Here is a 21,706-nt window from a genome sequence, read left to right on the forward strand (position 1 = left end):
ACAGCTATGATGGATATAGAATATATGCTTTTGCGTGGAATCTGTATTTTCCTCTGAGTTTACCAGGATTACCTGTAAAATTGGATTTAATTATGAGAAAATATTGATTTGTTTAATTCTTAAAAATATGATTCCCCAGAGTTATATGCTAATCTGTATAGAGTAGACTACCTCATAATATCTATCCTAAATTACACAGCCAATTTTTTTCATGCAGGGTTTTTCTATTTAAAAAAAAATGCTTATTACAACATTTTTACGTTATAGCAGTTTTATGCTGCTAGTTTATGTTGTGTTTTATGTTTTTGCTTTTATAGAGATTCATTCATCGTAATAAATTGTTTGTACGGTATATATCTAATTGAATTTCTGTATATGTTTACTGTAGCAGACATGTACTGTATAACACAGTGTTAACCTTGGTACCTCATACCCTCCCATCTAATTAACCAATCATTATGTCTGATGGGCAAACATATTGATAGGGGTAGGGTCACTGATTATTACCCCTAACTAAGATTTTCAAAGCGAAACATGAAGGGTAAATTTGGGATTTCCTGCTGAGCACTGCTATCATTGATCATTGCGAATAAGAATTTACCTACAGCTGTGGATATCTCACCAGCAACTCCAGTGCATAAGCGTAAGTGCCACCGCCCTATCTGACATAACAAGTACTGACGAGGAGGAAAAGAGGAACAGAATGTGCTGTGGAGACCAGAACATAGAAGCAATGCAGCATTTAACCCAATTAAACTCAATGCTTTATCGAGATGTGTCCCAACATGTATGTATCAACTAACAAATTAACAGTTAATTCAAACAAATCGGCATGTATAATCTACAGTAGAGGCAACTCTTATTCGAACAAAAACCAGTGGCAATTCCCCAAAAAACCCAGGAAACACCCAGGTACATTCTGAATACATGTCTTAAACTTTCCTTAAACTAGCTCCAGCATTTCTGCATTGATTAATGGCCTATCAGATTAACAGCGGGGGTCCCTGGCAGTCCCATTCAAACTGAATTGGACTGCCAGGGATCCCTGCTGTGTTAATCCTATGGGTCGTTAGTCAATGCAGAAATACCTTAAACGTGCCTCAAACTAGCCCAGAACATACCCAGCACATACCCAGCACATACCCAGAATGTAACCCGGCTAGTTTACGGCAAATGTTAGAATAAACGTTGCCTCTACTGTAGATCCATTTGTTCAGCCTCAACCATCAATTAAGTGTTTTCACATTACTATTTATTATTTGTACAATTGCTACACCAACACACTTTACAATTTAGTTAGCTACTGCTGCGCCAGCATTTATTCTTAAACTTCTCGGAGCGTTGTCGTTACATCTCCCGTATTGCACGCACTATACATTTGGCATCCCCGTGTTCATGCCGCATTCGCGTCGCGGTTGATCTGCGGTTGATTTGCGGTTGATCTGTTTAATTACTGGGGGCAATTCTTCGCGTATCCGCCAGGTGGCAGATATTCATAAATTGTCATGAATTCTAATGTGTACACTGTTTGTGCTACAGTAATGTGTCGACTTGCAGGTGTTTAAAAAAAAAGTCTACCACAGTGGTCCATTGTGAATTGACCTTGGTACTGAAGAAGTTACTGTATCAATTTAGGCGTTTCATAATAAAAACTCAATGCTCTGTGTCTTTTTTGCACAATTGCCGACCGACGCAATGAGTACACAGCAGTACGTGGGCAAAAGACCTGACTGTACTTATGCATTTTGAATATGTTCTGCAATTAATGCAGCAGATGATAAAATGGCCACAATTGCTGAAATCTATGATTTTTTCATCGTAAAGTATGACTTTTACAAATTTTCACCTGATGCTCGTGGGTGGAAGCGTGTAATAAAGAAAAGGTTAAGTAGCGATCCGTGTTTTATTCGTATTGCCCCTGCACACGGAGTGTGAGGAGGGTATTGGTGTGTGATACCAGATTTATCCAGTATCTTTGATCATGGAGACTCTTAAAGGAGAAAGGTCAGATTTAATCAAAATAAGATTCGTCAATCCCAGGCCAGCAATGTAATAGTGCCTGCACTGGCGCCAGCACCGGCTTACAATAACGGTCCGACCGTCAGTGAAAACCTGGTGACCGGCAACCCTGATGTCTGTCCCCGCCAGGATACCTGCAAAACTTCCAGCCTGAGCCTGATTTTACATACAGATAACAGCAAGCTTGCATGTACCAAAAATATTTCCAGCTTCATCAGCTATCAACTAAAGGTGTAGCAGGCCCGCTATCACCTGTCAACTACGTGTATAATGAAGACTACAGGTGCGACAGTGGCTCATCACCACCCGTTTGGCAAAGTCTATAATGAAGTTAAATACAGTATAATTTAATACAGTAACTACCTGTACTACACTACCTGTATTACACTACCTGCAGTTCAAGATGCCGTATTTAATTCTTTAAAAAAAAATATCAATACATTATGCACACAGACAAGTAATTAGGTACTGCAGATCGGTCTCCTGTAATCAATCGCTTTGCTCAAAGTTATTTATTTATATTATTTTATTCACAATTCTAGAAAATGTAGTCCAGAAATACAGTATGATTGGCTGAGCAGTTACTACAGTAGATACTGAACAATTGGTGGACAGCTAGGCGCATGCGTGTATGTCTCATGGTACCTTGTTGAAACGCATATGCGTATCATCACATCCCCACCCCCCACCCACCTCGCACGCAAAGTCTTAGACAACGGTAATGCAACCCCTTATCAACACCCCCCCACCCCCGAGCCATTCATTAAAATTATTGTAGCCTTCTTGAAGGAACCATTACAGTACAGTATGAAATGTTATACTTAATGTATGTTTTATAAAAGGTAACACCATAAAACAATGAAACAATTTTAAAAAAGCAACTTTTTTTATTGTTTTTGAGTAAAGACATTATTTTATAACTTTTGAACTTTTGAACAACCCTCTGCCTTCATTCCTTTTTCCTAAACACTGTCAAGCCCAGGGACAATACGGCCTTCAGAGATTAAGAGCTATTGCTTTTCAGTATCTTTCATATTTGAGAGTTGAGGACTTATGTGCTATGCCAGCCACATTTGCATGCTGGCAAGTACCTTTTCCACTTTAGGCAGGTATATTGTTCAAACTTTCATTATTAATTATATTATTATCATCATTCAACAACTTGCAATTGGGTTTACATCAAATACAAATACAGTATTTCCTTCCTTTACATATTCACTTCTACATGGGTTTTTGTAATTTATAATAGACATTTATAATATTTTTTTCAAAGTAGTAGCGAAGGGGTTAGCAAACAAAGTCACAATCTGTGATTTCAAATCTGTTTAAAAAATCTTTGCATCTTTTTATATGCAAATGAACAGTCTCCTTTGTAATAATAATTTTCATTATATATTGTTTTTTAAGTCTGCCCTCCAGCATCTTAAAACAAACCATGAGAAAGAAGAATGTAGCCAAGCCATAAACTGTAGCATATGTATTTTTAATGACCATAGGTTCAGCTTGCTTCTAAAAATCGGCAGACTGCAACTTGCTAGCTTCCAGGCAAACATTACTCAAAAATTACTCCTTTAACATTAGATTAGTTTTAATAGTTTATCTACATCTTCACCTGAAATTGACCACCGCCCAACCAAATAGAGAATAAGAAAGTTTGCACTTTGTTTTTATATCCTATTCAATAATTCTTCTTATGGCATTTTAGTGTAAGAGAGGAGTATTAAAAAGCTGCATAGACTGTTATTTCCACTCAGCTTTGACAGTAATCAAGCCAGGCAGATGTCTTTGACAGCTGCGGTTAATGGGCTGCCATACTGTGAAGGGACCAAACCTGTAAATTCTTTATGCTCCAAAGCAAATGTCCTGACCTGTGTGTGCAGCAAAATGAAATGTTTTATGTGTCTGGCTTTATTATCAGATTGCAGCTTTACTAGTCTATAAACACACTGGACCCTGATAAACTAGCCCCGATAAGGCTGCATCCGTACTATTGACTGTCTCACAGCTGAACTGTTGCAATGCAATCTATCCAATAGACAAAACTATTTATAATTAACAGAAAAGCAAAGGTCACTTTATAGCATAATAGCAGCCTTCTCACATGAATGTCAATGAGGCGACATTCTATGAGCTAACACAAAAATTATGCAAAGGTGACCCTTGGAATAGTATTGAAACAATTAAAGTCATGTACTAGCTCTCTTTATGTAAGAAAAAAATCTAAAAAAAAACCCTAAAAACTTAATTGCTAGTGCATTATATTTGAAAAACATATCTCAATTTCTCACTTTTGTTTCTTTAACATTGTACTTTCCTTGACCAAAGTATCAGGCATTTTCATAATAAAATCTGTTCAGAATTAGACTTCACTTTAATTTCTGTGAGTCTGGCCTATAAAGATGTGATTAACCATGCATTAAGTAAATGTGTATTGCAATTTTTTAATACTGCTGCGGTCAGCTTTAATCTAACAAATACCCGTAATTTTCCGGGGCTTTTTTCGGCTGGCGCCGAACTTGGCCACGCACCAGCCACATCTTCCCTTCCTCCCTTCCTCCCTTCCTCCGGTCGCGACCCCCTGGCTGCTCCGCCTCTGCTTCCCCTGATCCCCCACACATACAGGCGTGATCCACAGCACCCAACACGTCACGGATGCCTTCGGGATGCCGGTGGAACCGTGGCACGCGTTATCGAGTCACCAACGGAGGCACCAGTGACGCGCGGCCGCGCGGCACGCATCGAGAAAAAAACGCGCCTGCACGCGGTTTTAAATTACCTGTGGTGGCGGCCACTTTAGACTCAAGGCGGCCGCCACTGTATGCTACATTTTTAAATTCTCCAAGATATGGTGGCACCATAATGCCACAAAACATCCAGCACGTCAGTGTCATGTGACCCATTCATGTAGGGATCACATGACCCAACTGGTGCACAGATACCAGAAATAGAAGTGGAGGGAGCTTCACTTCTGTTTAGATCGCTGAACTCTCTGATCCTTAGAAAATTAACAGTGTCCATGTGGTACCTGGTACAGTATATTATTAGTGCCCTCTAAAGGTTAAGGACTGTTTTTCTATGAGAGATATACTATGTTTGTGCTCCATTATTCAACAAATAGCATTGGATAGGAACTAAAATAACTTAGTTGAAACCTTGTCTATAAATTGTAACAAACTGCACAGTTAAAGAGGCAATTTACATGGATTATACTTTGTTTTGAAGTGGAATAACCTGAAGGCGGTGTTAGCTACCTCCTGAAATACAGTATGAGAGAGAGCAACCTATTTTAATAGTCCCAAGTTCTACATATAGTCTCTCAAACTTCCCTCCATATAACATATTTGTTAAAGGGATATGCAAAGTATTATTTAAATGATTCACACCCGACACCTCCTAAAAGATTTCCATAAGACCTATACTAACAAGTCAAATGCCCCCTTGGATGAACCCCCAACCTCTGATATTCAGGAAAGCAGCTTTTGCATCAAACTAAACCAGTTTCTTGGAAGCTCCACTGTACAGCATACTTTTGAGCTTCACAGCCACACCTGTAGCTAATATTAATATTTGGAAGTGAAATCAATGCAGTTTTGACAATTATAGGATTGTAATACATCTGCAAAGAAGCTACCGTATGTAGATGTTTTGAAAATTCAAAATTAGCCAAATGTCAGATTACAATAAAGGGAAAATAGCCTATACTGTATATATGAAGTATGGACACTGTCTCTTTGTGAAATTTTTTGAATGAGCTACAGTAACTCTAACAAGAAAAATCAGCGATGAGAGTTCCTCATTACCCACGATTTTAGACTCCTTATGGAAACTGCCTGTACAGTATGTAAAGTAGATGGGCTGGTTTGTAGTTCAGTCAGACCATTAAAGGCACTGTTATTTTTCCAATATGATGTACTTGTTATTAAGTGCCGTTGAGTCTTATTTAGCTTTTGTAGTTCAGAACATCCATGCTGCTTCTGCTCACACTGAGGGACCAAATATCTGATCAAATCCTTTAAAAACGCTACCAGTCACATAGAAGAGTGATAGAGGGAGAATTTATTTAAACACAATGATTATTCACACTTACAGTACTATTCGGTTATGAAAGCAGCAGCGCTGTAAGGGGTTTATTATGCAAAGAATCTCTCTTCTCTCACTGGACATGTCCTGTGGTTAGCACTCTCTAGGTTCCAAATTGAGACAATACTGAACATGGACACATCACAAGAAATAAAGGTAATTTCTTTTTTACTTGAAGACTAGGTAATCATTTTATAATTGTATTAAAGTTAATTCCAAATTAGTGAATTTTCTTTGTGCTCTTACTCTTGGCTGTTGAATTTTATCATGGACATTATGGATATTATAGGGGTCCATGTTAAAATGGATTTGAAGCAAATGTGACACTGTGCTCACTTGCATGTAATTTCCCAGAATCCCTGGCTGCAGTAGAAGCAATGTATGATAAGAGATAATGGAAAAAAGCAGGGTTGCATACCTGTCTGAGATGTGAATGTGCTCACAATATATATTTTTATTTGTTGTATGCTGTAAGGTGGAAAGTTTTAGTCACTTATTAAATTATTGACAACAACACTTTGAGTCATTATGTTATATTCTAATACTATTGATGCAGACAATTTATTATAGTAGAATTATACATTCAAGTATTTACTTTTTGCCACTATATTGCAAATATCTATTACTTAAGCAAAAACTGCATACATAGTCTACATGATGTTTGTAGCAATTAAAGGTAACACCACTACTGAGATGAGAAATGGATTGATTAGAACATTTTGGCCCTATTCAATGAAGAATTAATAAATAAAGTCTTAGGCCCAGATTTACTAAGCCTGAAGTAACAAATGTAAGCTTCTAAAATCTTAAGAAATACCTGACTGGAGGGATTGTTAGTTGCCGGTTAATCACCATATGCAAGCCCACAACCATACTTTCTCAAGTGAATGTTATTCGCTGTGGCCTGGCATCCGTGCGCTGGACACATAACATAATCTGCTGGTAGTTCAGTATGGTTCATCAAACATCTTCCTTCTTTGGAGATTAGGGCTTAAAGGGTCCTCATAAACTCTAGATCAAGCTGTACCAGGTGCAGTTGGGCGTATTTACCAGCAATAGATGTGCAGATAATGGTATATGCAAGGGTCAGGAAATAGTTCCTGGACATTTTAGTTATGAAAGAGATAAAATGCCAACATTTTATATAGGTAGAAGAAATAAAATCAATGCACTCACAAACTGTACATTGAATAAATGCATGTTGAGCTCACTGTTTCCAGCAACATGTGTCCAAACAATTTCCCTGCTTAACTGCCTCCATGTAGGATTAGTTGAACTTTTTCCTGGGGCATAGGGGATCCAAGCTTCAGGTTGGAAAAACTCCTCATTGGCTCAGCAAATGCAAACACAACTCACCCGATGCGTTTTGCCTGTGTACGGCTTCCTCAGTGATTAAATGATGGGGCTCAAAAGTTTGTCTTTAAATATCCTCTATTCATGAGCCGCCGTGTAGATCGTGACATCATCACATGTTGTGGTGCACGTGACATAATTGTGCGCTGTAACAGGAATCGCCCATGAAGTTAACAATAAACATTACTTTAAACGAAAAAGTAATAAGAGTATAAAAGGGTAGAGATCTGCATCACATGAAAACAAGAATATTTACCTGTATAATCATTTGATTCCAATGCACAAGACCAATTACTTGAACAATATTTAAAAGGCAGTTACAATAGTTGCTCTTTGAGATTAGCTTGACCGTCCTGAATGGAGATTTTGTGCACATTTTCTCAAAGAGACAAATACTTTTTAAATGTCAAAGTGAACTTATAAATTAGGGTGCTCAGAAGAACAGTTATTTTACAGAAATAATAGTCAGTATCAAACAAATCCTGAAATGGTGAAACCTCAAAAAAAATCCTCAATAGTGTGTTAACTTAAAAAAAACCTGTTCATAAAGGTACAAAACATTACTTAATAGATGGCTGGGAACTGTGTGTTCCATAATTGCATATTGGTTCTAAATACTGCATGAGCTTTCTACTCAAGCTCTAGGGTATGTTTGTAAAAATATAGAAAACTATTCAAAGTATAATTTAAGAAGTTTTTATTTATCTATTTTTATTCATAATATGTTTTACCAGGATGCAATACATTGAGAGTTACCTCTCATTTTCAAGTAAGTCCTGGACACAGTTATGATAATAATTATATTAGATAATTATGTTATACATTATATTTAAAGACATGAACAGTTAAAGATAATGGGGCCTATGCACTAAGCGGCAGAAAAAAAAATTGCCGGCTTGTTTAAACCGCCAGTTTTGACAGCGTTGCTATCATGGTATGTAGAAAGCCCCGAATACCAGTGATAGCAACATTTGCAAAACTGGTGAGTAGCCAGTGATGGTCGTCTCTCTGAAAACTAGGAAATGGCGCTGTGTGCAAAAAAAAAATTCTCCCATTGTGTGCCAATCATGCGAGACAACCAATTTGTCGAGAGGCCTATTTAAATGGTCTATTTATTGTAATCTTTCTCACTGTTGTAAATAAAAGTTTTTGCCATTGTGTGACAATCTCGTGAGACAAACAATTTCTAGCGCGGCCTATTTAAATGGTCACTTTATGTAATCTTTCACTGTGTTGTTGGGAGTGAGTGAGAGACAGACAGAGCTAGGTATTTGGAGGATATGGGATTGCTAGAGATGTTGTGAATTTTGATAGGCTTGTATTCTGTTTTGTTTTTGTTCAATTTTATTGTCTTGTGAGTTTGAAAGTTTTTTGTTAATGTGTCATTTATTTTATTTCTCTGTTATTTGTGAGTGTTTGAGGTATGGATGGGAGGAGTTGGAGTAGATATGGGAGTGCACGTGGGAGAAAGGGGAGTGATGGTGGGGTGAGTTGTGGGGTGAGTGGTGATGCTGAGGTGAGTGGTGTTTGGGTGAGTAGGCATGTGAGTGCATGTGTGAGTCAGGGGAGTGATGGTGTGGTGGCTGGTGGGGTGAGTGGTGGTGGTGGTGTGGAGAGTGGGAGGCTCCTGCAGTTTCTTCCATTGGAAGCGGGGAGTCAGTCAGCAGCAGCAGAGCTCAGTGGTTGCAGCTCGGCGTCCACGTAAGAAGCGTATAGAAACAAAAAGAAACCTATACGTTTCAACGATGAGGAAAACAGAGTCCTTGTGACTGGTTATTGGAGCATTATGACCGGCTGTATGGGCACCTATGGGTAGGTAAGAAAATCATCAGCAATTACTGTCCCAATAATGATTGCCATCTATTAGCTAACATTTCTGCATTCACATACAACTGACATTTATTTATAAATGTCATTGTTTATATATACACATGCTATAATTGAGTGTTGGCAACCAGATTACAATTATAGGATTTGTACAATTGTATGTAAATATTATATATCCTGATATACATAATTTGCTAAGTATGCCTCAAAATGTTGATAATCTTGATGTGCCACAGTTACTCCCTGGCAAACAGCATGTCAAATAAATGTTATAAGCGTTCACACATTTGTTCACTATTTGTATTTATTATAAGATACAGTATGTACATGCACAAAGTTATTTTGTTATATATATATATATATATATATATATATATATATATATATATATATATATATATAAAACACACAAAAAAGGAAGTTGCTCAACACCTAATATTAAAGGTTAAATCAAGCCCCCAGATTAATACTGACTATAGGGGTAAAATAAAATATAAACCCCAAATTAAATCAGTTAGAAAAGTTATAGAGCTTGTTGGTGCTAGGGGATAATAACAACTATATACACTGGCGACACGTTTAATTCGAGTAGGGCTAGTACCGCAAGCCGGGACATGTCCCGGCTTGCTAGCCCCACTCCCTCGGCGTGCCGCGCGTCACCGACGTGCGGTCACGCGTCACCGACGCGCGGTCACGCGTCATCGGGAGCCTGCGCCCCCTGCACGCGCGTCCAGGGCTCCCCGAGGGAGCCCTGGTGTCCCGCGATATGGGGGACGGCGGCAGGGGGTTCCGGGGGACCCGGCGGACCCGGAAGCGGGGAGGAGAAAGCCCCGATTGGAGGGCGCTCCTCCGCGGCTTCGGCGCGCGCCCGGCACCCTGCGGCGCGCGCCAGGTTACTGCTGTGGCCGAGACCGGGCAAATGCTCGAATAAACTCGGCCGCAGCAGTAGAACACACAAATGAAAAGGACAAAGACAACCCCCTTGTTAGCACTCTAAATTACACCTAAAGAAAATCTACTAATAAAGATTATATTGCAAGAACCAGATGCACTGCAGAGTAAGAAAAATGAACAAGATTTTATTGGAATAACAGCAAGACACACTAACTTAAAAACATGAATATACTAAAGACAGCTTAACAAAATATATGTATAAAAAAATATATTGGATAAAAGGGGGACTGTTAATCTAGTGAATGAATTCTATTTTACCTCAAAAAAACTAAAATGTGTTTAAGTGATTATAAATTGTAACACAAAAGTAGTTTAATATAACCCTTGAAGGTAATACAAAATATTATAAATCCCTACTGGCATGAATGCCTAATAGAGAGATATATGATGGATTGTGGCATGGAGGAAAAGTATATGATCAATGACCCAGTATACAGCCAGGAAAAATAATATATTACCAAAAATAAAGGGGGGAGAGAAAGGCAAACAGGGAAAAAAATGATATAAAAATAATAATCATACCCTGCCTAGCAATTCCCAAAAAAAAGAAAACAATGAGAACCGATGCAGCAAATAAAAAAACTAAAAAAAAAAAAAAAGAAATATACCTATTAATGACATGCTAACAAACAGAGTCATACAAATGGAAAATACAGCAGTGCATAGCACTGCAAGGACAAGTAATGCCCAGACAGCAAAACGCACACACACTGCTCATTGCTCACACTGCACACACTCTCACTGCACACACTACACTACACACACACTGCTCATTGCTCACACTGCACACACTGCACACTGCACACACACTGCTCATTGCTCATACTGCACACTGCACACAGCACACACTCTCACTGCACACACTGCACACACTGCACACTGCACACACTCTCACTGCACACTGCTCACACTGCACACTGCACACTGCACACACTCTCACTGCACACACTGCTCATTGCTCACACTGCACACTGCACACACACTGCTCATTGTTCACACTGCACACACTGCACACACACTGCTCATTGCTCACACTGACACACACTGCACACTGCACAAACACTGCTCATTGCTCACACTGCACACTTCACATACACTGCTCATTGCTCATACTGCACACACTGCACACACACTGCTCATTGCTCACACTGACACACACTGCACAGACACTGCTCATTGCTCACACTGACACACACTGCACACACACTGCTCATTGCTCACACTGACACACACTGCACACTGCACACACACTGCTCATTGCTCACACTGCTTACACTGCACACAGCACAAACTCTCCCTGCACACACTGCACACTGCTCATTGCTCACACTACACACACTGCACACTGCACACACTGCACACTGCACACACGGCTCACTGCACACACTGCTCACTGCACACACTGCTCACTGCACACACTGCTCACTGCACACACTGCTCACTGCAAACACTGCTCACTGCACACACTGTTCACTGCACACACTGCTCACTCAGATCACACCCACCCCCCTGCACCTCACCTCACTCCCCCCCCTGCAACTCACACCACTCTCCCCCCTCACAAAGAAAACAGAGTCGGGCCCCACAGCCCATTTCAGCAGCCCCCCCAGCCCATTCCATTTCAGCAGTCCCCCCTATATGTCAGCAGCCCCCCACCCCCCTCCTCCCATGTCAGCAGCCCCCCACCCCCCTCACATGTCAGCAGCCCACCCTCCCTCACATGTGAGCAGCCCACCCCCCTCACATGTGAGCAGCCCACCCCCCTCACATGTCAGCAGCCCACCTCCCCCCCACATGTCAGCAGCCCACCCCCCCTCACATGTCAGCAGCCCACACACACACACACACACACACACACACACACACACACACACACACACACACACACACACACACACACACACACACACACACACACACACACACACACACACACACACACATACAAACACACACACACACACTTTAAATGTTGGTGTGCTGATGACATCACTCACCCCATTTCCCGCTATCCCCAGAGCAGATCTTTTCAGCTGATGCCTCTCCTCGGGGTTCCCCTGAGCTGGTGTCAGCTCCGGAGGATCTGTCGGCAGGCAATGTAGGCGCCACCTCACCCTCCCTCACGGAGCAGTGTCGGCCATCTTGCTCCCGACTTGCCCCGGATTGAAGCCTCTTCCTGCAGCTGTTGGTCGCCTTCGTAGGGAGGGGGAGGGGGAAACCCCCTCCACACACACACACACACACACAGTGGAATAACGGGGGAAGCGCCAAGACTCGGCTCTCCAGCCTCCCCGCCCGTTTGTGGCCGTCAACTTCACCTTCGCAGTCCGCCCGCATCGAGCGGGCAAGCACGGGAACCACCACCACCCCACCCACATGCACAGCCGCGCAACACAACCCTCCTTCCCCCCCGCGCGTGCCCATCTCCCACATCCCAGGTGGTGGACACCCCTTCAGAGGACACCCCGGGCATTGGACACTCCCGATCAGGCGCGCGCCGGCCATTTTTTTTTAATTAGCGCGCCCCCGTTACTAACGCGGTGGTCTCGGGTTGGACCCCGAGCACGTGCTATAATGGGGTTTACCTGTATATATATATATATATAGTGGCAGGACGGCCTCGCGGCGGGGTCAGTAAGACGCTAGACACGACGCTAGACACGATGAAATCCGCTGAGTCGGAAGAAACGCGTAGGGCTTGTGGGTAATGAACTATGGTGGTGGAGCACTTCAGACACCAACAGCAGACATCAGCAGAGAAGTTCCTGGAAATCTGCCAAAGAGGAGCCGAGCTGAACAGGAACTGCAGGCTGCTCATTCGGGTTGCCGGAGAGACGCTGAGATGGTGACACCAGCAGCAGTGAAGCCTTTCAGTTCACACAGCTAAGATTGAACAGAGGGAACTTGCTGCGGTCTGACATCTGTTTGGTGCATGGGCTTGTCCCATACAACGCTTTTAAAACACTGGCAAAGTGTGAGTGTGCAATTGTCTATGTTCGTGGTATATTAAACCTTTATTATTGGATTTTACACATGGATCGGGCGCTTTTTCTTTCTCTTTTATTCTAATAGGTATCGTTTGGGAGGTTGTTGACCCCAAGAAGGAAGCTGCCCGGACCACATTTTTCCTTTAAGGTTTTTGTAATAGTTCAAGGACATTTTATTATTATTTTCACTTTCAATAGACATTTTTTGATTTTTTTGTTATTATTCATTTTTATGTCAACATTTTTAAGATTACGTTTATTTTTATGGTTGTAATTATTTACATTTGCACATTTTTTCACCTTTTTTATTTTTTAATCTGAATATAATTGTACCTCCATCATCATGTTTCCTACCACACATTTTGTTTAACCCCACTAATGGTTTACATATAGGCATCTGTGCAGGGTGTGGCATTTTGTCAATCAGGACCTGGGTTACAGCAATTTGGGTGTATGGTACGCAGGCGCTGTCTATTTATATATTTTTCAATATATATATATATATATATATATATATATATATATATATATATTGTGGCAGGACGGCCTTGCGGCAGGGTCAGTAAGACGCTAGACACGATGGGAAACGGTCAACTATAGTGGTTTATTAGCCACAACTAAAATAAAGTACGGGTGCACTGTCCCTTTAAAAACTACTTTTTAGAAATTAAAGCCTATTCCCGTTAGGGGAACTAATCCACTTCTTGAGCCCTTACTAACAGGGCAGCCAGCTAATCTGGTCATGCCCAAAACATATGCTCTACAAAGTATAACAAATAAGTATCATAATAAAGTCTTATCTGTAATGCAGCTCCAACAGCAAACAGGAACACTGTTCCGGGGAGCAAGCTGTGTCCAGCTCGCAGCAATCTGTATCTTAATCCTAGGTTGGGGTCCCAGCAGCAAAGCTCCTTGCAGGACTGGGGGACCAGAGCAGCAGCAGCTACGGATTCCTAGCCGGGAGTGGTCTCTCCACCCTCACGTGGAAAAACAAGCTCACCTTGTGTGTGAGTCACTTCCTGCTTTAAAACCTGCAGTCTCTCAGGCCTCCTGCTTAATTAGGCTGCAGGTGTATGCTTTCTCTGTCTGAGGAGATTAACACTCTGTGAACTGGCTGCAGCATCTCTCCATTCACTGTTCCAGCCTACTAAGTCAGTGACTCTGTCACAATATATATATATATATATATATATATATATATATATATATATATATATATATATATATATATTACCAGATTGGAGCGACCTTCAGCCCTGAGGAATGTCGCTCTCTGCAGACCGAAACATTGGTTGAAGTGCCTGTATTTTCTTCAATACATACTCCATTTTGAAATATACCCCTCGTGTGCTGTCTCCTAATTGCTGGACTCCAATCTGGTAATATCATCTCTATTATTGTCTATGGGATTAGCATCTGGATTTTTGGATACTTGAGTGCTGGTTGTTGCAATTTATTTTATATATATATATATATATATATATATATATATATATATATATATATATATATATATATATATATATATATATATATATGGGGTGTAGGAGTGTATATCCCCTAAGCGATCTGCATCTGTAAGATGTTTTTAGGAACTATATACCTACAGTAGATCCCCCATATACCATAACATTTAATGACATTATTATCAGATGTGAGTCTTCAATTTCTACGTGAATATAATCATCCTAAAATAATACAATTCTAAATCAAACTAAATTTTAAGTGATGCGAAACCTATATAATGTAATATTGCTAGTGATAAGTAATAACATGCAACTTATTTGAGCCCTTAGTAGAGATATTGATATCTCATGGACTACTAATCTATATATTATATTCCACAGAGAGTGCTATATTGTACATACAGCTGCGGCCGCCTTTATCCTAATGCGGCCGTAGCGGCACAACTCTGATAACCGCGGGCAGATACATTATATATTTTTTTTTTTCGGAATAGGTTCCGGTATTATAGCGCTTGTAATATTAGCATATTCTTAGCGCTGTCTGCAATACTGCAATACCGTCTATAAACTAATGTGGGCGTTCGTCTTTTTGAGCAGCGATAGGCTGCGATAGGCCGCGAAAACCGACTCGCGGGTCTCTGAATCGCGCGAGTTTATCAACGATCCGAAAATGGTTGATAAGGGGCTGATCGCTGCTCAGTCGGCGAATTTCGGATAGCGATAAAATTTTGCGTCGATACAGGCCGTTATCGAGCACTTATCGAGGCTATCCAAATACAAGTAGCGATTTTGGTCGATAAGTGCTCGATAAGGGCCTTATCGAGGCTTTCTGAATAAGGCTCATTATGCCTTGCGCCAACTCATCCTTTTTGGAGGGTTTTACGACTTTTCGGATATGATCCTTCAGCTGATGCCAGACCATTTCGATAGGATTGAAGTCTGGCGATCTGTCACTGGAGGGGGAAAAAAAGGACAATTAGTTAAAGAGATACATAGTAAAAACAGTGGGAAAAAATGAGACACGGTTACCGCACTTACTCCGCTGGCGTCTTCACCCAGTTGATATCGCGCTCAAGAATATGCGCTGTTGACGCGGTATGCTTTGGATCGTTGTCCTTGTAGAAACGGTGACCATCTGGGAACTCACGTGGGATGTATTCCACAATCTCAGGCACAATTTGCTCTTGGAAAAACTCTTTATTCATGATTCCTATAACAAGAAAAGAAAAGTGCTCAAAAAACGGCACACTAGTACAATACAGTGCATAAGGCAAAAGCGTGTGACTTATTTTACCTTCAAAGATGACAATGCATCCTGGTCCACGCCTAGAGATGGCACCCCACACATGCATCTTCACTGGGTGTTTTGGACGCGGCATCATAGACATGCAACCTTTTTTTGTGGAATGCAAAGGTGGCAAATTTCTCCAGCGATACAAATGTCAGGGTCTCCTAGACCTCCTGCCTTGCCATAGTTCTTCTTTGTCCACCGGGTGTGCTGCTGCCTTCTGTTTCCTCTGGGTTCATCTCAGTCTTTCTGTCTTTCTTCTTGTTGCTCCTCTCTCTGTCTTTTAGCTCTGCTTCCTGTCTGTTTCCTTTGCCTTTGCTTGAAGTCAGACTCCTAATGCACATGCCTCTGATTCCTGATCTGTTTCTGTACCTGTACCTGTATTATAGAAGTCTGTTCACAGTAAAAGCCCTTGCTGGTAATCTTGCTTGTCCCTGTTTGTTCCTGTTCTCAGTCCCTGCCACCAGACCTGTCCTTGCTCCCCTGTCCTGTTCCAGTCTCCTCATTGCCGACCTCTGCTTGTTACCTGACTTCGCTACCTGCCGCCTGCCTCGGACCTCTGCTTGTTTCCTGACTTCGCTACCTGCCGCCTGCCTCGGATCTCTGCTTGTACCTGACTTTGCTACCTACCGCCTGCCTCGGACCCCTGCTTGTGACCCCTACTACGCTCGTGCTGTTCCGGCCACCGAGATCCTACCCGCCACAGGAGTCTCCCGTGACAAAAAGCAAAGGCCACTTCTGGACCTCGCTGGAACAGATTCTTCTTCTGCCTGCACCCTTTCCTGCCTGCTGCAGCAGACCACATCCGCATGGTTGAAGATAAGTACTTTCGTTTCTTTTTTGGAAATCCCAGTTGGGAAGGTTTTTTTTTTGCTGCTAAGTGTTCTGCAAGAATTATTGCGTTCATAACAAAAAAACATTTTTGCTGAGACTAGAACTGTTGCTACCTAGTGCACCTTTCTTTGAGATTTTTCTTTTGTGCAGTGCCTGGGTTAACCCTTGCAGTACCTGTTGCCACCTTTTAGACTCTGACTTTTCATTCCCTGGACAAGGCTTGTCTCTGCATCCCTGGTTGGACCACTGCTGTTCACAGGGTTCCCATTTCAAAAGACAACAGTGCTTCCATTATTTTGTTACTGCATACTGTGATTTTTTTCCTGCAATCTGTAGTTCTTCCTATGATTGGTTCTAAGGTTTCAGGTTTACCTGCAAGTTCCCCTAAAGTTTGTTTCTCTGCAACATATGATATCCCTACGCCTGATATCAAAGGTTTCAGATTTAACTGCAGGGTTCTCTGTCTGATATCCCTCCGCCTGATATCTAAAGTTTCATATTTAACTGCAAGGTTCCGTCTGATATTCCTATGTCCGATGTCAAAAGTTTCAGATCTAACTGCAAGTTTTCTCTGTATTAGTTTCCTGCTGTCTATGATATTTCTATGCCTGATTTCTAAAGTTTCAGATTTAAACTGCAGGGTTTCTCTGTCTATGTTTTTTCCTTGCATTTATAAATCTCCGTGACTGATGCTAAAGTCTCAAAAGGTCAGCTCTCCTATCTTGTGTCTCTCTGTGTCTAATATTCCTGTTGTTCATTCTAATGCTTCTGCTTTAAAAACACTTCCTCTTTACTGGTTTCTTGGGAAGTGTGGTTTCCCCATGTCTGAAATTATGGCTCCCACTCAAATAGTCTTGAGCAGTAAATGTGAACATAGTACCACTGATTCTTCAGAACTTCTCAAAGCAAGGAAGAAGAAGAAGAAAAAGAAGGGAGGCATTACTGTGGAAGTTGCAGAAGGAATTAAGAATGAAAATTTAACCTCAGAGTCTGCATTTGATGAAAGAGATATGCTGCAGCTTAAGGCAACTCACAGATTAATCCCAAGAATAGTGGAAGAAAAGAAAGATGCCCCTACTCAGACGCTTCAAGCTGCACAGAAAGCGATTGATTGTCTTTATGGACATTTAGATAAGGAGCAAGAAGCCAAGGCTGCACTACAAAGCTGTCTATCCTCAGCAATTGCTAAGTGTGTTCTCCAGCAGAAAGAAAAAGAGCAGTTGGAGAGGGACAGGGTAATCCTGTCAAGCAAGCTGGAGAAGGCCCATGCTGATAATGCCCAGTACCAGAGTTTCATGGCTCAAGTTGGCGCAAAACTGGAAGCCTCTGAGGAGATGAATTGCCACTTCAACACAGAACTACATTATTTGAGAGAGATCTTCGAAGGGTTAAATAGCAGTTTTGAAATGGTAACCCAGGAGTGCAAGAATCTCTATATCCAAGTCAGTGAAGGAGATAAGAAACTCCATGAATTAGGAGGGGAGAAGAAACAGTTGGCCCAGGAAAGTTAGACATGCAGACAGCACTGCAGAATGCAGAGAGAATGCTGCAAGAAGAACGTGTCTCCCTGGAGCGGCGCAAACAAGCAGAAAATATGCTGCAGAGTCAGCTGCAAGAACTGCGTACACATCTGAAGGACACGAAGGAGAAATGGGTGAATGCTGAAGAAAAGCAGCGAGTTCTGCAGGAAGAAAGTTTCCAGACTGCCTACAAGATAAAGATGCTGCAAGAGTATTTGAGTACCCAGTGTGTCCCCAAAGAACAGCATGAGGAGCTGAAGGCTACACTTAGCATAACCAGAGACTCGCTGGAGGAGGAGCTTAGAGCTCAGGTAACCCTATATGAGAGGGAACACAAGGCGGTCCAGAAACTGAAACAAGAGTTGGAGGAGCAGAGACACTGCTCCATCTCTAACAGTCAGTACACCCAGGAGAAAGAGACATGGAAAAGGCAGGCAGCTGAGACCTTGGCAAAGGAATTGTCAGAGCTCCAAGACGTAATGAGGGATGCATGGAAGCAAGCTCAAAATGATCACAGTAAAGAGATGAAAGCCCTGAGTGGAAAATTGCAATATGCACTCAACCAGGGGTCTCTCGCTGAGGAGTGGAAATTGCAGCAACGCCTAAAGATGGAAGAGTTAAAGCTAACAGCTGAACACACATCTCAGCAACTCACAGCGCTGCATGTGCAGATCACTGAGCTCAAGACACAGCTTGCCAAAAAGAGGAGAGAGAGAAGGTGTCAGTCTATCAAGTGGCTGGCCTGACACTGCGCTATGAGGTCAAAATGGCCGATGCCTGCAAATTATTGGACCACACAGCCCATGATAAGGTCCGGCTGCAGCTGGAGCTGGACAAGGCCCGGAGGCGTACCGGCATCTGCAGATCAGAAATGAAGAAGATGAAACATATTTAAGCCTTGTTCCAAGTCAGCTGGGAGAGATGGAGTCGCGACTCAACTCCAAAAAAGCTGAACTGACAACTGCCTTGAGTGGGAAAAGAAGTGCAGAAGGACAGCTTCAAGAGCTGAAAACTCAAATAGCTGGTCTTTCATTGGTTGATGCCACAAAACGGCAGTCGCATGAGGAGACCATGGTGAGCCAACTCTGTGTCCCCACTGACTCATTTGGAAAGGCTGCAGCCGTCCTTGTTGCCCATGTTCCTGATGTCTCTGCCCCTGCTTTTGGGTTGAACGCACCCATATGGAAGTTCCTTGAAGCACCCAATGTACCTGTGGAGTACCCTCTGCCCACTGACAAGCCACCAGAGGTGGGTCACCGTTCCATCAAGGCCTCCAGGAAGAGCCTGGAGGATCGTCCGGTGAATGCTCTTGAAAGGGGGGAGTAATGTCAGGGTCTCCTAGACCTCCTGTCTAGCCATAGTTCTTCTTTGTCCACCGGGTGTGCTGCTGCCTTCTGTTTCCTCTGGGTTTCTCTCCTCTCTGTCTGTCTGTCTTTCTTCTTGTTGCTCCTCTCTCTGTCTTATAGCTCTGCTTCCTGTCTTTTTCCTTTGCCTTTGCTTGAAGTCAGACTCCTAATGCACATGCCTCTGATTCCTGATCTGTTTCTATACCTGTACCTGTATTATAGAAGTCTGTTCACAGTAAAAGCCCTTGCTGGTAATATGGCTTGTCCCTGTTTGTTCCTGTTCTAAGTCCCTGCCCCCAGACCTGTCCTTGCTCCCCTGTTCTGTTCCAGTCTCCTCATTGCCGACCTCTGCTTGTTACCTGACTTCGCTACCTGCCGCTTGCCTCGGACCTCTGCTTGTTTCCTGACTTCGCTACCTGCTGCCTGCCTTGGACCTCTGCTTGTACCTGACTTCGCTACCTGCCGCCTGCCTCGGACCCCTGCTTGTGACCCCTACTATGCTTGTGCTGTTCCAGCCACCGAGATCCTACCCGCCACAGGAGTCTCCCGTGACAACAGTAGACTCGTCAGTGAAGATGCAATCCTGGAAAGTTTCTCCACTGTCGATCCATGCCTGGGCCTGGACCACTCTCTTGATCTTGTTAACGTCCCTTATCATAGGGTACGCTCTGTAATGACAAGGAATAATTTTATACGTACAGTACAGTTTTTAAAAAAAACACTTTAACCTCCTGTACTGTCCAGTACTAACCTCACACGTCCATATTTCCATCCATTTCTGCGTCTCATCTTCTTTATGCTGGTCTCGGATACAGTGAGATTGTGATTTTGCAGCAGAGTGTATTTGACCCTTAGGCACTCTTCTCATCCTTCTCTTCACTTATTTTGTCGACCAGAAGAGTTGTCTCCCTACAGTGTACAGAAAAACAACAATCCGGTAAGTTACAGTGCAGTAGGACACAAGTACAGAACATCATTTACAGTAAACAATAATAGATGCAGCAATATAAACAATAATAGATAGTGTGGCAGGACGGCCTCGCGGCGGGGTCAGTAAGACGCAAGACACGATGGGAAACTTTAAACTATAGTGGTTTATTAGCCACAACCAATATAAAGTACGGGTGCACTGTCCCTTTAAAAAACTACTTTCTAGAAAATAAAGCCTATTCCCGTTAAGGAAACTAACTCACTTTTGAGCCCTTTCTAACAGGGCCGCCAGCTAATCTGGTTATGCCCAAAACATGTGCTCTACAAAGTATAACAAATAAGTATCATAACAAAGTCTTATCTGTAATGCAGCTCCAACAGCAAACAGCAACATGGTTCCGGGGAGCAGGCTGTGTCCAGCTCGCAGCAATCTTTATCTAATCTTTATCCTGGGTTGGGGTCCCAGCTGGTCCCAGCAGCAAAGTTCCTTGTAGGACTGGGGGACCAGAGTAACAGCTACGGCTTCCTGGCCGGGAGAATTCTCTCCATCCTGACGTGGAAAAATAAGCTCACCTTGTGTGAGCAACTTCCTGCTTTTTAAAGCACTTGTTTCACTGATGAGTTCAGCCCCTGTTTAATCAGTCTCCAGCTGTGCTTTCTCTGTCTGAGGAGATTAACACTCTGTGAACTGGCTGCAGCATCTCTCCGTTCACTTTTCCAGCCTACTGAGTCAGTGACTCTGTCACAATAGATATACTATATTATATAGTAATATAAATAAACAGAAATAACCATAATGTTAGATAGATCTATACTATAAAGTTATATTTATATGCAGCAATATAAACAATAATAGATAGATATACTATATTATATAGTAATATAAATATATTTGCGCGTTAGTTACCGTTGGCGTCCTCGTGCGTTGTTTGGTCTTTCCGTGTGCATGATACCACACGGTGGTTGATGGCACAATGAGGCCAGAAGCAGCTAACCAGTGTTGGATATCTGTAATTCGTTGTCCGCTCGTGTACATCTCCTTAATTCTCATGCTGAGATCCTTTGAAATCTTTTTAATAGGCATTGCTGCAAGTAGAAAGAA

Source organism: Ascaphus truei, chromosome 5 (assembly GCF_040206685.1).
Source record: "Ascaphus truei isolate aAscTru1 chromosome 5, aAscTru1.hap1, whole genome shotgun sequence".
Taxonomy (NCBI): domain Eukaryota; kingdom Metazoa; phylum Chordata; class Amphibia; order Anura; family Ascaphidae; genus Ascaphus; species Ascaphus truei.